Raw genomic sequence first — 16,944 nt, 5'->3', positions numbered from 1 at the left:
TCAAATGAAGCATGACACAAACAAAACGTGTTAGCTACCTCTCTAATAGTGGTCTTATTTTCTATAACTTTTATGGCGGTTAACTCGTAAACTCTTTACATTACATTGCCCGTTGAAACTTTCTTTGGTAACTTTTCACTCTGAAAAGAGTGCTTCTTTTGCTCCTCTTGTAGAAACATAAATTTTTATAGACTCGGCAAAAGGTCTTCCACAAGGCCTCGACTTGTATGCCTTTTGCCGAGTCAAGATATTAGTGTTCATGTACGGCAATTTGAGTCAAAAATTTAAATTAAACATTAGTTTAATAAAAATAAAATTTTATTAAATTACGTGTATATTCTTCTATATACTCCTATACGTATATTGCACAAAAGATAGCAAGGAAACAGTATTTCTTCAAAAAGTGGTAGCAAAAGTAGATTGCAATATCTTTTTGCACTTCTGCTATAAGGTCCATATACATATAAAATATTTAAAACAATATTATTAAATCATATATCTTTTTTCTTTAAAACCTGGCTGAAAATATAATTTATATATAGATAGGTTTTATTAAAAGGAAGACCGCAGCATACGCGGTTGGAAAACTTAGACAACTAAACTAAACTAAACTAACTGATATTGATACCGCTCATTTAGTTTTGTTTATGGTTATTTTCATAGTATTATTTCATATGGCATATTACTTTGAAGTAACGCTGTAGATATTTAATCTGTTTTTATTTTACAAAACAGAGTAGTCCGGTCTTTTTATAATCTTGGAGCTAGAAATTCCCTTCGGGATATTTTTGACAAAGTTGAAATACTTACGCAACAGTAAGTATTCCAACTTTTCCACAATATATTTACAACAATATTATGTATATTCACAGTATCATTGATCACTTTGATAGTATCAGTGATATTCATTGTATGAACACGAATAAGGATAAGCTTATAACGCCAAGTTTCCGACTCCGCATAATCAATAAATCCTTTTTTGGGCAAGGTATTCGTTTCTATAATAAAATTGCGCAGATATTTTTAACATTGGCAGTGCATAAAATCGAATCGTTTCAAAAAAAAAATTAATAAATATGACTTCCTATTAAACACAAGATTATATAGATGATAAAAAAGCGTGGAGCTAATACTAGTTGGCAGAATATATTATACATGAATGTGGTAGGCAGAGTAGGCTGGATATATTATACATAAATAAATTTAACTGGCATAACTAAGTATTTAATTTTTTTTAAAAGAATTACTAATTTTCTTGCCAGTTCTTCTCGGTACAATTCTGTAAAAAGACGATTAAAAAGTGTTTGTGAAAGCCTACTTGAATAAAGTATATTTTGTGTTTACGACATTCGTTTTGTCATATTGTAAATAATCCACGGCTGAGCTAATTCATCCTGTCCTTTTGAGAAAAAAGTTTGAAGCATATTTTAGGCTTCTAGCAAAATAAATAAATCTACACAAACTTTATTTATTTAGTTTCATCTCCTATTTTACGCCCATTGGTCCTTAATCTAAAAAACTTGAAATCACTGTTAGTTATTTGTACCGTTCACATTTCTAACTTAACAAACTACGACAACACAGCATGTGGCCCTATTTTCATCCCTTATTTCTGCTATTTATTTAATGGGCAGAATCTCTTAAAACTATTTATAGTCATGTTTAGTGGTTTATCCATGAAAGCGTAACGCACAGTCAAACAATGTAACTTTTGTATTTATAACATCAATAAAGGCTGCTTAAAGTCTTTATAGTATTACTTTCTCTTTTTGTTTATTTTAGTAAAACCGTATTTACAAAACTCAATGTCGTGCCGTAGGGGTAAGCCAGACTCGTCTGCCATGACTTCTTAGATAAATATTATTATAATAACAAAAATAATAATAATGATATGATTATATCTTCGTATTTATTCTTCTATAATTATAATTATTTTAATTTTCATAGATTCTGATGTTTCATGGTGGTGAGATTGTTTTTGTACCATGTCATATTTTCAATCGTCCACATATTTAAAAATTCATTTACGTTAATGCAATGCTTATTAAATGGGACTTCCAAGTTCATCTGGAATTTATTGCTCATTATATTTAAATTACGATGAAATACGTTTCAGGGATTAAACAAATGAGATAGCTTTAGGTTGTGCATTAGTAGTTGAGATCTATAAGCTTTGGATGAATCACCTAATGATTTATAAATAATATATATAGATATATGATCATCAAGCTATAGTGTTGCCACTTAAAAAAAAGAAGTAGGTCCATTTGTTATTTGATCTGTGTATGTTATTGAATACATTATAAATTATAATCATAAAGAATATTATTTGAATCGGTGTTAGCAAGGATGTTTCGATGTAAATATCGAGAAAACCGAAAGCAAAGCTAACTGATTATGTAATGTTATTTTTAAGTAAAGGCAAATATTTGAATTCACGGTTTTTGATGTGCTTTTGTTATTTATTTATTAAACTAAAAAATCTATTGTAATTTATTAATGCAAGCAATGTTGTATTGGTATTCGGCTTAAGAATACATAATACATTTGTTAGACGATACATTTGGTTAGGTCAATTATATATATACTGAATGTGGTCTTCCCTAATTGATTAACGACCACAATTGTATATTGGTATAGAATATTACTAAGTGGAATAGGGATTAGATTTGAATGCATAAACATTATTCACCCTAGTAATTACAAATTTGTGTATTTGTAATTACACAAATAAAATTACTTAAGTGGTAGGCTATTAGGCTACAGGTCCTATGGTTCTGTGATCAAAACTCGACTCAGGTTAAAAAAAAACATTTAATTCATTTTTTTAAGAAATTCTCATTAGCGACCTTGAGTTAGAAATGGCAGCGATACGCTCACCTCCGATTTAATATTTTTTTATTTCTGATTTTTGACTTTTTTTTCTTTACCAAACAATGCCAATACTTAAAATATGGCTATCTAATACATAAGAAAAGAAAGCCTATGTGACCAAGAAAATAATAATAATAATAATATCAGCATTCGTGACATGAGTTAGTTCATTATTTATCAAGCCATCATTTCAACACAAATTTAAATTTTGGTTCGTATTTGAAATCCAATTTATTAACATAATTGAATAGTAATTAACCAGTGATTTTGAAATATTAGCTAATTCAGAATGCTTTGTAGAACTATGATGAAATTATTGAAATGCAAATTTTATTATACGCACTTTAACTTTGTATAAATTTATTTCAACTTTGAAAATATTCACCCGTAAAAAATTTTTTTATACCATTTGTAAGCACATGTCTAATGAAAATAATGCTTGGAAAACAAAGCATAACAGGTGGTCCATATTTAATGATCGTTGCTGAACAGTTAAACTATCTATGTGAGATGGCATTCGTAGAATGTATGTAAGTCGTTGAAGTATAGCAGAGCCAAGGATTAATGACGAGGGTCATGTTTACATATATTATAACTTGGTAGATTCCTGTTGTGACGTAGGGAAAATCGGCAAAGTTAATCAATGTTTGAACATTTATGTATCGTTTAATATTCAAATTAAGCAAATACAATTACTAGTAATTTTTGTCTGTTTTTCTAAACATTACGAGAGAAATATTGAAGTAAGTCTCTCTTACAGGCAAGATTTATGTTGATAACATAAAATATCATTTATTTTTTATCCTCAAAGCAAGTTGAACGTGTCGTTATATGGTATCGTAGCTCCTAAAAGGATAAATCAAGTTTGATTTTAATTTTTTTTGTTTAAAATGTGAATTTATCGAGAATATTCTTAGCCATAATCAAGAAAAAAACCGTCAAAGTGTTTAAAATGATCAGCTGAATATCAGCTTCCTGAGAAACTACAAATGATCTAAATGATTCAAATGTTATATTCCGGTGACTTATTATATTGCAATAACAAGATAACCCTGACCTGACGCTGCAGTATCATGTGGAATCAGCAGGATATACAACTCCTCGCCAACTAACAATAGCTATCATTCGAATTGTTTTGATGACTAAATTCATAGATGTATAATTGTATATACTTTTAGGAAGTTCTCTTACAGGCAAGATTTATGTTGATAATATATTGAAATTATAGTAGGTATACTATAATTTAAAAGAATATTATCTTTATAAGGTCTGTATACATAATTACTGATTGAAATAAAAAAGAAATGTTTATAGAAAGGCTTAAAAAACGTGTGTTTAAATATACATTCATTGTAGATAGGTTCCAAGAAATTCTATTCTTAAAAAGATCATTTGCTCAGGAAGAGTAAGAGAGAAAGAAATAAAAATTAAATTACAATAACATTATACCTTTTACGAATCACGTTAAAAGATTCTGAGCATAAATCAGACCCTCGATCGTGATTTCCATTCAACCAGACATCGTTATAGCGACGACAAATAACATTAGAGCGTCGTCGTTAATCAACATTAGCATAATGGAGTCTACATTGAAGGCGATTGTGTGATGAACCGCTTTTGTTTTGCAAAAAAAGAACTAATAAAACTTAAGAATAAGATATAGAATCGCGACGGTATGATGAACATCCAAGAGTGAAAATGAACAATAGATGTCACGCACTCGCTACCTCATAACCGTTGACTCCAATTTATAGACGACATATTCACAATCCCAAGAGATAAATAAACAATAGTTATAGAACAAATAGTTTCTTACTCTAACATAAAACAGGAAAATAAATCTGAGTAAAAAGTTTCTATTTCAGATACGCTGTAAATGTATTAAACTTGTCCATTTCTGATTTTACATAATACAGTTTTTGTTGTCGTTCAATAAAGTATCTTTTCAATACTAATGACAGTCTACTCTTGACCTGAAAAAGTACTCAACGGATTTTGTATAGGTTTTTTGTTTTATGATTTTCTGGAACAATTTTTATTTCGAAGTGAAGCGAACTATTCCAACTATATGTCTGAGAGACTGACTTTTTTGTTAAAAACATTTTACAATATATAAATGACTGGAATTATACTTTTATATTCAGAAGTTGTGCCGTGTGAAAATTAAAAAAAAGAAATTAAAATATTTTATAAAATACTTTTATTTTATATTGGTCAATCGTATCAAAATTATCACATGTTTTTAAATGTCATAGTAAATACGGAAAATGTAAAATAAATTTATATTATAATTATATTATAATATATATAATACACGATATAATACAATCAGGTAAAAAGAAATATAAATTACTCGCAATAATAAACAATAAAACGGTTGCTCATACCACTCATAGAAATTTTTATCTATTAACGTCCTTATGTAATAAATCACCAGGTCTTCTCGGGTCTTAGGTGATTTTTTCCGATAAGTAAGTGTAATGCTTCTATATTGAATAAAGAGTTTTGACGTTGACTTTTAACTATTTCATATATTTTTTATTGAAAGTTATAGAGTATTAAATTATCGTTTTGTAACTTGAAACTTGAATGTTGATGGTAAGTGGTTACGTTCCCGGCATTGTACGTAATATAAACTAATTCTAAGATCCTTTGTTACTATAATTCATAACACAACACTATATAAGTCATCTGAACGATGACCACAACATAGTAATAAAAAGTATTGATGTTGACGGCGGTATAACTTTTCAGTGAGTGTGTTGACTCAAAGACCAACTTCCGGTAACACCATCCGATGCTACCAGCTGTGTCAGTTGCATAGTAGGCATTTTCGCTTATATACTACATGAAAACCTGGCTTCTCTTGGGTAAAATAAATAAAAATAAACAAATAGATTTTATTCTTTACTATTCTCTTTTTTGAAATTATGTTTGGAACAGTCTTTCTAAACGCACCCGTAAACGTCAAAATGGCCGCCCGTTGAACTATCATGTCATTGAATTTTATGGAATTACTATCGAAATATCTCGATTATACGAATTTTGTGGATATATGTTGTCGACTAAAATATAATTAACGATTTTTTAACGATCTGTAATTGTTAATTCTATTTTAGTTTCGATCTGGCCTATTGTAGCACAAAATTATCGCTAGGTATCGCTATTCTGTAGCAAGAAACTCGAATTTCACCGAAGCACACGAATGTAAAATATCAGAACGTGATTGTGACATTGCTTATAATAATTATAAAATTTATAGGATACACATATAAAAATGGCTTTGTAAGTCGAGCGAATTCTTACAGAATCGCATTTAAAAACGCTAAAATAAATACCTAACTTTCTGAATTGAATATATAAAAATAATATTCTTTTGTAATATTATCTTTTTAAATATCAGTTACATAAAATGATATTGTACTTTATTTTCTTGATTTATATATTCCCTCTACATTTTTCGTTTGCCAAAGGTTTGAGCAAGAAGCAAAAGACCAAAAGCCGAGTGTATTAGACCCTGGCAATTATAATTAAACAAGAATAATTATTAATTCAAAATAGTAATAATTATTATTTATAGTAGAATATAATTATTGGTCAAGTTTATTAGTTAATCTTTCGAAAATTAGGAAATGATATATCATTTACTTTTTTCTTTATATTTTCTTTTTCGTGATAGTCTTTATAATATTTAATTAATTAATTGTCATTTAACTTTACGTGAAATAGAGACAACAGAAAAATCTCAATGTGCAAAAGAAAAAGCGGTAAAAAAAACAAGACACTACTACTAAAAAGAGTATGTCACTGTCATAATTTTCTACTATTTTCAGTGGGAAACTAATTATTATTTTAAACATAGATCAAATGGTTAGCATCGAATTGCTTAGATCTCTTAAAACCAGGTTGGAGAGCAAGCGAACGTTTCGTTTAATATACTCGAACACAACGATAGTAAGCAAAGCTTAAATCAATACAAAATTAATTTGGTAGCTCATGACCTCTTTTGCATCTTGTTCCTACCCACGAATAAATTTAAGCAGAATTATTGATCACTTATTTGACTTCTTTCAATTCATGTATGTAAATGTATATAATTTAATTGGTTCATTGATATTTTCTCACAAAGTATTCAAATTATCTGCTTCTGAAATGTCCAAAGACGTCTTGTTTCTTCGATTTCTTTTTTCAGATGCATTTTAAGCATCAATCTTAGTACCAGACATGAGCAAAGTCTAACTATGAATTGAACGTAGCGCAACCACGAAAGATGCCGTCCTTTTTCGATAGGTCTTATAGTTATTTTACCATAGCTAATAAGGTCATCCGCATGAGCGAATCATTTAGAAAATTTATTAAGTTGCTTTTTCATCATACAGGAGAGATTTAGGTTATGAATTTCGACACAACGGCCACAAACTCAGTACAAATTATTATTTTTAAACACGCCTATTATATATTTTGGTACAATAACAATCTTGATATCAAACTTAATAAAATAAATTTTATAGAAATATATCACAATATTTCCTAAGTGTATCTTTAGTTTTTTTATTTCATAATTATGCTTTGAACATATCTCAACCGTAAACTGTTGCGTACGTTTATTTTATTTAAATAAGAAAAAATGTAAAACAGCATAGCTAGATCATATTCAATATAAGTATATTACGATGCTTTGAATTATTTATAATGAGGCCTGGAAATGGGTCGCTAGTTCACAATAAAATAAATAAATCATCATTAATTACATGCTTAGATTAAGATATTTCAATGTTTTTGATTATTTCAAATTATGTCATAACACATTGACATTGTATAAGGTTAGGTAAGGTTTTAAATATTTAGATAACAATTAATTAAAAATTAAAACTTCTTATCAAGGCGTATCTATAGTATCAACAACAGCAACCAGCGTGTCGTTGTTGGATAAGAGCCTCTTTGGAGCTTTTCCTATTACGCTTTTTCACCAGGGATTGGTGGATTAGTAACAAATAAAACGTATATATTGTACCTACAGAGAGTGATCCATAAAATCTTTATCGTACTTTATTAGCTTAATGTATAAAGGAAATAAAGCTTCGAAACGATGCGTTAAGACCATTGCTTTTCTTAATACTTAGGAGCTTGGCCAATAATAACATTCACTGTCAGTGCCTTTAAAGTTATATGAATTCCGTAGAAATAGAAATGTAGTTTTAGTTCTATACAATTCGTTTTTACACTTATTTAATTTAATCGAAACTTTTGATATTATTTAATCTCGTGCACCTTAACTTGCTTGTTTTATTTTCGGAAAACTGCAAAAGTTGCTTTTGTTGTGGCGATGTTTTATATTTATTAGGCCTTAAATATTGTATGCGCTTTCCACCATTGTTCGCCTCTCAATTTCCTTTCATTAGGTTTTCACAAGAACAAATTGCTCTCTGCCACTTGGGAACCTATTTACGCTTTTGTTTTATATAATGTAAATTGATTTAAAATAGAAATGATTACTCAGGTGTTATATTATATTAAATGCAATGAGTAATAATAATCAAATTGATTATAATAATACAAGATATAAAACCATTAAGAACGGAATATTTTTTCTGTTACAATAGTTCTTTTTTTTGGAAAGCTTGCTCACAATTACTGAAAAGTGTTCGTGTTTTGTATTTCATTTCCTGTTTTTAAAAAGTATTGCATATTTTAATCATCTATATTTTATGTTAAATTGCTGAATTTCATGACAATGTAATCTTTCCCATGAAGAATGTATACAAAACCGGACTGATATATTATAAATATTGTTGTTGTATCAATAGTGAGTTTAAAATAATTAAACTTAAAAGATATATACATAAATTATATCATGTTTCATCTTTATGCAGGCATATTATAAGAGAAAAGGGTACAAAATTATTTATAATTAGTCTTGTTTTTCTTCTCTTTGAGATGTTTTTGGAGCTAGCTCCAATTTGATCCAAAATGGGTCACACGTGGCAGATTTTCATCCGTCACATAGTTTTGCAGTATGAGATGAAATATAATATAAAAAAAATTTAGTGGTCCTTGTCCGTGTTTGAACTAAAATTCATCGGTTAAGATTCACGTCTTCTAACCACTGGGGAATCACGGCAGTTTTCTTTGAAGGTATTTTTTGAAAAGTAATGAAAAGTTTTATTTTAAATATTATCTACGTAAAATTAGTATTATGTTATTTTATTGATTATTATATTGTATACAGATTATATTAGTGAGTAATAGCTCTACTTATTGTTCATCAAAATCTGTCTAATATTCGATCAATATATATTAATATAGTCAGAGCGCTCCGACCATTATTACACCATATTGTAATACTGTATACGCTATTCCAATCATAACAGGAAAAAAGCTAAATAAACAACATTTGACAGCAAATTGACGCGATATTATTGGTCGAGAGCTTGATTAATCTATGATATTCACTACGGATTTGCGAAAAATGGCGTTTTGAACGTCGATGTAACTGTTATCGGAATTTTGGAAGTAAAATTACAGTGCAATAGTGTAGTCTTATAAATAAAGATAAATTAATCATAAACTCTTAACACAACATAACTGAGTTATTATCAAATCGCATGAAATACGTAAATCTAAGGTTTGGTTATCTTTTCTTTTTCCTACGTCCATTGGAATAGGCTATGGATTATATAATTTTGTGTAACGTGATAAAATAGGCGTTTTTATGCTTTATAAGTTTTTTCATTTATGTATGTTGATCTATTGATCGTAAAAAGCTGAACCAATTTTGATGATTCAAACTGTATTACGGATAGATTCCTATGTTATCCCATGTTCATAGAATCAAGATCAACTGATCATTTAAGAAATAGTACTGGAAAACTGCTGAAGTTGGTGGCAAGCCTTAAATGTGAATCAGCTGCAACGAAATCCAACAACGTATTTATATTATTATATTATATATTATTATATAATTATATATGTATCTGTTTTTCAAATAACTTGAAAATGTTGGTCTGTTTTAATGGTATATATTTTTTTCAATTTCGAAAAATATGAACTGCTTCATTTATTAATAACGGAATATAAATATACTGTCAATAACGGATTACAAATCATATTGTTGAATAATGTGTATAAATGATTCATAGCGTTCGTTTTCATGACTTTAAAGTTTGGAGACTTAACTGCCAACTTTGAGCAATAATAAAATAAATCTTTTCATAAAAGTTAAAGTACTTCAAGTGAATTAAATAGAAATAAATGTATTAACATAGAAGTGAATCAGTGCACACTGGATAAAAAGAAACATTTCGCGAAAACTTTCAAGGGATGCTGACTGCATGCGGAGCTTACGGACGTAGGAATTTAAAAAGTTTCTTCAGGCATACGAGTAAACTGAATATTTAGGCGTGCATGATGAATGAAACAGCAGATCTTGAGCCGGACTCGAGAGCTAGGAATATATTATTACGACGAGAATCGTGACCCATTGTGTGGTGTGTTTTGTCAACAGTACGCCCTGTTGCAACACAATCGACGAAACAAATGCAACTCTACTCAACATTGTTCTATTTACATCTGCCTCGTTGCTTGGAACTAATTTAGAAGATGCTACAGTAATCTAAAAAAAAACCAGACGATTCGTTTAAAAACTGTCAAGTGCATATTGAGTGTACGAACATGTCATTAATTAAAATATAAATAGGTCTTCTCGGTATTAAGTGCAAGAAACTTGTAATAATCACGAGTTTTACCTACTCTCTTTTTGGTTGTACATATTATATATATATTATATGTAATATGAAATATAATAAACGTTTTTCGAACCTTACTGTTTCTGTGTAGATGTACCCGATGATTGCTGCGTTGATTTAGTGGTTCGGTTATGAGCTTGTTAACATAAACGTCATCTCCGACGAGTTAGATAGTGTCTCATAAATTTTGAATTATGCTACGACACCGTATCAGTTCTAGTACGCTAAGCCGTGGATATAGACACGGGGGTATGTGAGCGGAGACCCACGTCCTCCGTCAGCATGGTGAAAGCGCTGTGGTAGCCTTGTGTGTCTCCATATAGCCCTGAGAAAGATGACAGCAAGGATGTCGGATAAAAAGGCTAGGGGTTTCGAAGTTTGTAGTGTTTACACTCTGGAAAAACTAGGCACGGACTGCCGTCTTATCGGTGACGAGTGGTTAAGAGAGTTAAGGAATAGCGATAAAAATAAATAAAATAGATATAAATATCAAGATTAATGCTTATGCGTAATGTGTTTTCCCACTCATTTTTTTGCATATTCGGCTATTCTAGCAGCTATTCTCTGTTGACAATGGTTTGTCAAATTGAGTTACTTTCCACCTAACACTCACATGTAAAAAATTATTAAAGATTATAACAGAAAAATAGTAATAATATTTACAATCAAATACAATGACTAAATATATTCAAACCATATAAGAACCAACCTATTTTACCAATTTGATATATTCTCCCCTCAGTATCTCAATGATTGGTTGGAAGATCTCTTATTGAGATAAGTACGCCTTTGTATGTATATATTTTGTTATGTAGTTAAATTTATTTATTTTATTTATTAATTTATACTTGTATAATCGTAATTGTTATTACTAATATTTTTTTTTCTGAAAAGCTTATATAATTTTATGCAACAAAGTTACGCATTTTCGTTCGCGCGAATAACAGGAAATGGGATTAGATTGAACAAATCCTTTATTAAAGTACTATTAAAAAAATATATATATTTACATTTGTTGTAGATTAATAACAATGCAAGATTATTACATTTGGGACAAGTGAACCGGGAGATGATGACGCAAAATACTAGGTCATTTGACACTCGTTTGACACTCGTTATTTATCCGACGTGTTCGATTAATGCTCACGCGATTGGGCCGCCGGTGCGAGCGCTATGACCATCATTTTCCTTTTTGCGTTCACGTAATTAGACCCCTGAAGAACCGCCATACATACAAATGACCTAGTATTTTGTGTCATCATCTCCCGGTCTAAAGTTTCAATGTCATAAATGTAGTAGCGAGTCAAAAGAGTTAAATATGTATTTATGATGATTGATTCCTATTATAATTATGATTATACTCAACAAAATGATTGTCTTTTCCAAAAACAAGTAAAAGTAAATAAATTAATTAAAGGATGGGGTTTAACTAAATCGATTAAAATATTAATTTATTTTTAAAGGCAATTTTTAATATTATATTTTTTGTTTTAGGTTATAGACAAAAAAAATATTATGGATAAATCCATAGACAATAATTACTTTTAATAAATGAATTCCATAAAATAACATAATCTTTATTGGATTATTTAGACACGTTTTAGTTGTTTGTTTTAACGAACATAATGTTGATATTCCTTGGTCCACTCCTGAAGAGTCGTTTGTATTCATTAACTGTTACTGAAGTTATTAATTATTCAACGTTTTCGTAGTAAATTAGGTCTCAAATTGAATTAAATTACCTTATGTTTGTATCTGTTGTTGGTTAAAATGTTGATTTTGTTTTGACAGAAAACCTTTTCCATATAATTACATGAGAAGTTATGTTAATTAATTAATTAATTTTTAACTAATTTGCAGTATTCGTACGTTTTCCTTTTTGATTTCTACTTTGACTGAACAAGATAAAAATTATAAAACACAAGGACTTTGGAGTGTTTTGAAACTCTTTAATACTGGCTTCATGATAAAACAATGGGGAAATTGTGGCTTATTACAAAACGTGCAAACTAACTCGGTAGTTTTTATACTTTTTTTTTATAATTATCTCGGAAAGATGCTACGCTCGACTCCATTTTCTCATAAACATTTATGATTTACTTAAAACATGCTTTGCTGCATGCGAGATTAGATGATTCACTTTAGTAAACTAGTTTAGCATCACGTGAAAACCTTGTAGTATAATATAACTTTTATAAAAACACATGTACATAGACATACAACTAAATGAAGATATATACGCAGGTAATGGCGTAGAATTAAATTCCTTTATATTGTTCTAATATGTTGTGTCAGATTGCCACTGTATTGGACTGTTCAATTCTCCCTTCCTCGTAAATAGAGAGATGGCAGAAGAATATTATTATAATTATATAAACAAAATATACAACATATCTGTAGTATAAATATAATACCAAGTTTTATACGTGTTGTTTGTCTCTTTTGCCTTGTTAAAATTATATTAATCATTTTAAGTAATACTATTACACAGTGTTATGTAACACAAGATAGCTTGTTAATTTTCCTCATATAGCAAAATCGACAGTTTGCCAAAAATACTTTCACAACAAAAGCTTTACACCATGTTTCGCATCATCATGGTAAGTTTCCGGGCACAAATGTTTGGTCATGTTCGTCGCAGCGATGGGCAGACAGCCAATGATAGAAATATGTTATTCATAGTAAAAAAGTATTTGAATTTTAATTTATTTTCAAACTGCCTTTGAATTGCTTTTAAAAATGATACAGTGTAAATATATGCAAAAATGAAAGTGTTTTATTTTTATTTGTTTTATTTTCAAAACTGTAATCTGTTTGCTGTGATTAAAAATCGTTTTAAAAAGTGACCCGACTTTTTATTTAGATCAGTTTTGAAAATGAAATATTTCACAGATTTTTTTTCATCCAAATATTCATTTTACACAATCTTTGTTATATTTATGTTTTTTTTTAGTAGAAAAACAGATAAAATTGGAGCAGCGGGTGGTCCCTTTTACATTAACGTTGACATAGTAAGAATTATAAACAATTCCTGATATTATTAAAGCGCTGCGCTCCGTCTGTTATTACACTGAATCACTCACCCTTCATAGTGGAATACAGCAATACATAGAACAGATATTTAACAGTAGAATAATTGATAAATGGTCTGTACCTCTCCTGACAAGTTTGCACTAAGTCCCGTCTATGGTTAATAGATATTACAAAGTCATTATAAATAATCTTCCAATTCCAAGTAAGTGAGTGGGTACGCAATGTTATTTTGAACTAATCTTTATCCTACATCATTTGTACAACCGATACATAAAGAACGCAAAAAAGTAAAGAAAGTGTTTTTTTAAGTTAAATACATGCGAATTCAATACATACGAACATTTTTAACGTTGATGCTTTTTAATTACGCATCGTAAACAATCATACCATTCGTGGACAAAACGAATTATTTCTTGAATACAAAAACCGAGTATTATTGAGGAGTCTTCATTATTAAAAAAAAACATGGCGCGATGCTGTTTGAAATTAAATAATTATTTTAGTGTTGATTCATGGATAATTTTTAAATATAATAATGCAGTTATGTGATACCATTGAAATCTTTATCGTAACATCAAAGCTCTAGAGAAAATAATCGACCCAAAATAGACTTGAAGATCTGCGTGATAGAGATAAGACCATGTCGTGAGAGGAAATCTTGATTGTCGTTTATGCATTAACATTTCAGAATTCTTATTAATAAGTATTAATTCAGTAATGAACTAAACAAGTATTAAGACATTTCCTTTATTTTTAAGCTATTGTTAAGTACAAGTATTTAATTTAATGACCTTTTTATTTATTTATTTATTTATTTATTTATTTTACTAATAATTTTGTAATTGCTTTATCTATGTTATACTTTATTAACAAAAATACGGTTAAAAATGTTCATCGCTAAATTCGTACAGACACTGAAAATTATGTTGTGTGTGTAATAGTTGCTAGTTGTTGTGTGACAATTTTTTTATTTAATAATAGTTAGTTATTACAACCTTATAGAGCTAAGATGGCCCAATAGATAGAAGGCGATCTTAACCGATGATCCCGTGTTCAAACCCAGGCAGGCCCCATTGCATTTTCATGTGCTTATTTGTGTTTGCAATTCCTGTGTCCAGAAAATGTATGTCCACCAACCCGCATCGGAGCAGCGTGATATTGTGGGACATTTATTGTCTATAACTTTTTATAATGTCAGGACAATATAAAGACAAAAGGTAGAATTTTAATACGCATAGGTCATACACCTTTCACAATTGCTAAACACTATATTTGTTCAAAATTGTTAAACAAAGTGTTTAATTGTATAAAATGTTAATATTTTATTGAACGTGAAAAAACATACTATTTATCAAAAATATTTCAGTATTATATTGAAAAAAAATATCTCTCATTTCACATGAAAACCCTCTTCCGTATAAAACTATGAAGCAACCACATGCCTTAGGCGATTTCATGTTTTTATCATACTGAAATGATAAAAAGCGTTGAAAATCAAAATAATATGCAAAAAATGAGCACAACGTTCATTTTGTTGGAATGTAGATGATGATGATGGTGCGTCACTTAACGAGGCCGCACAATTTAATCAAATGAAAAACGAAAAATATGAGAGGAAAAATTGTTGGAATGTATAAGTCCTTTTAAAAATGGCTGCACATTTAGATTATTAATTGCGTTAATTTATTTCGCGAACTAATGATGTTAGGGTTTGAAGAACAAAATGAGAACGATGTTCGCTCTTATATTTTATCTTTGGCTATGATCATGAATTGCTAATGACTTCGATTCTGTTGTGTGCGTAGAGCAAATCATTTGGTTTGATTCATATTTTTTGTATTTTTATTATACGTTCGAGTAGAGTAGCAATCACTTGTTCTAGTTATTTTATTTTTTGTTTCTATTGTAATAAACGTTAAGTTCTTCACAAATATAGCAAGTATTTTTTATTATATTCCAAATTATTTTTTTATGCAAAATATACAAGTACGTTTGAAAAAATTTTGAGAACACAAAATGACAAGTTTTGTCCTAATTATATTAAAGAAATAAACTGTAACACACATTTAAAATCTTAAGTATTATTATTACTGTTATACTAAAAACAGTAATAAAAGTATTATTACTGTGACACATCTCTTCGAGTATCCGAGAATAAAGATCGCCTAAAACCAATGGCAGAGAAATGAAAATTGCATGACTTGTAATTATTTGGACTTTATTACAATAATTTCTACTGAAGCTTTGTGAAACTTAATATTTGCTCTTACAACGAGTTTCCACATCAAAAACGTTTATACAAAATATGAGAATTAAGTGTGTGTTAATAATTATTTAATAATTAACAAAATTCACAAAAAATTACAAGATATAAATATTAGATTAGTCAATTATTATTTTTTAATTTATTCCTTTCAACTACGTTTATACTATTTTAGTTTTATATATTAAATATTATGTATCTATTTAAGATTTAATTTGCTATTGACTGACAAATACATGTGTATTTATTCCTATATTTCTGCTTGTGCTTTAATTTTTTTTAGTAGATTATTGATAAAATAATGAATATCAATATCCAAATCAATTAATGACTAAAGTAATGAGTATTCATTTATTCTCATTACACTTTAAAGTTCTATTAAATAAAGTAGAGGTAAAACAGATCCGACGCTCCTTTAAGCTGTTCGTTAAGTTTAATGAATACACATTCCTTTAGAAATAAAGTGAAAAAAACTTTACTTGAATACTTACAGTATTAAAGCAGATGTAATATTTTCAAATCCTTCAAATGTACGGTACCATTTTCAAATTTAACCAACCAGCAACATGCACTCATAAACTCTTAATTATAGTAAAATACAACTTGAAACAAATGTGTCACTGCACGGTAATTCCTAAACAAACCCAGTATTAAAGTTTCATGCAAGAGCCGGGCGTATAGACTGGGCCGGAGCGAGCTGAGCGCGCAGGCGACGGGCGTCGGCGCCGCTGTGCGCCACCTGTCGCGTTCGGTGCGGCGGGCAGCTGGCGGCTTGCGGAGACGCGGCCGGGAGCAGCTCTTTGGCGACGGCTCGCGAGCGACTGAGGCTGAGCGGAGGCTGGAGCGCTGCCGGCCCGGGCACGTGGGCTGCCGGGCGCCGGCCGCCGCCCAGGTGCACCTGCACCCGCGCGCCCCCACACCGCTCGCTCGCGCCGCCGCCTCCGCTCCCGACGTACCCCGTTTGTACCCTCTTGCACTCTGTCTGCACGTTTCGTTAATACTCTAATTAAAATTGCGCCCAATAAAAGC

The 16,944-nt window shown here is 29.9% G+C and overlaps 1 protein-coding gene across 1 annotated transcript in view; it reads right to left on the bottom strand.

The window, feature by feature from the left end:
* Positions 1 to 16,427, bottom strand: part of LOC125066050 — a 36,729-nt gene extending 20,302 nt beyond the window's left edge. Inside the window, exon 1 of the mRNA XM_047673945.1 lies at positions 16,407 to 16,427. The gene's annotated coding sequence lies outside the window, so the exon portion shown is untranslated. The remainder of the gene's footprint in view (positions 1 to 16,406) is intronic.
* Positions 16,428 to 16,944: the final 517 nt, after the last annotated feature.

This window comes from Vanessa atalanta, chromosome 8 (assembly GCF_905147765.1).
Source record: "Vanessa atalanta chromosome 8, ilVanAtal1.2, whole genome shotgun sequence".
NCBI lineage: Eukaryota > Metazoa > Arthropoda > Insecta > Lepidoptera > Nymphalidae > Vanessa > Vanessa atalanta.
This window is presented reverse-complemented; position numbering and strand designations above follow the sequence as displayed.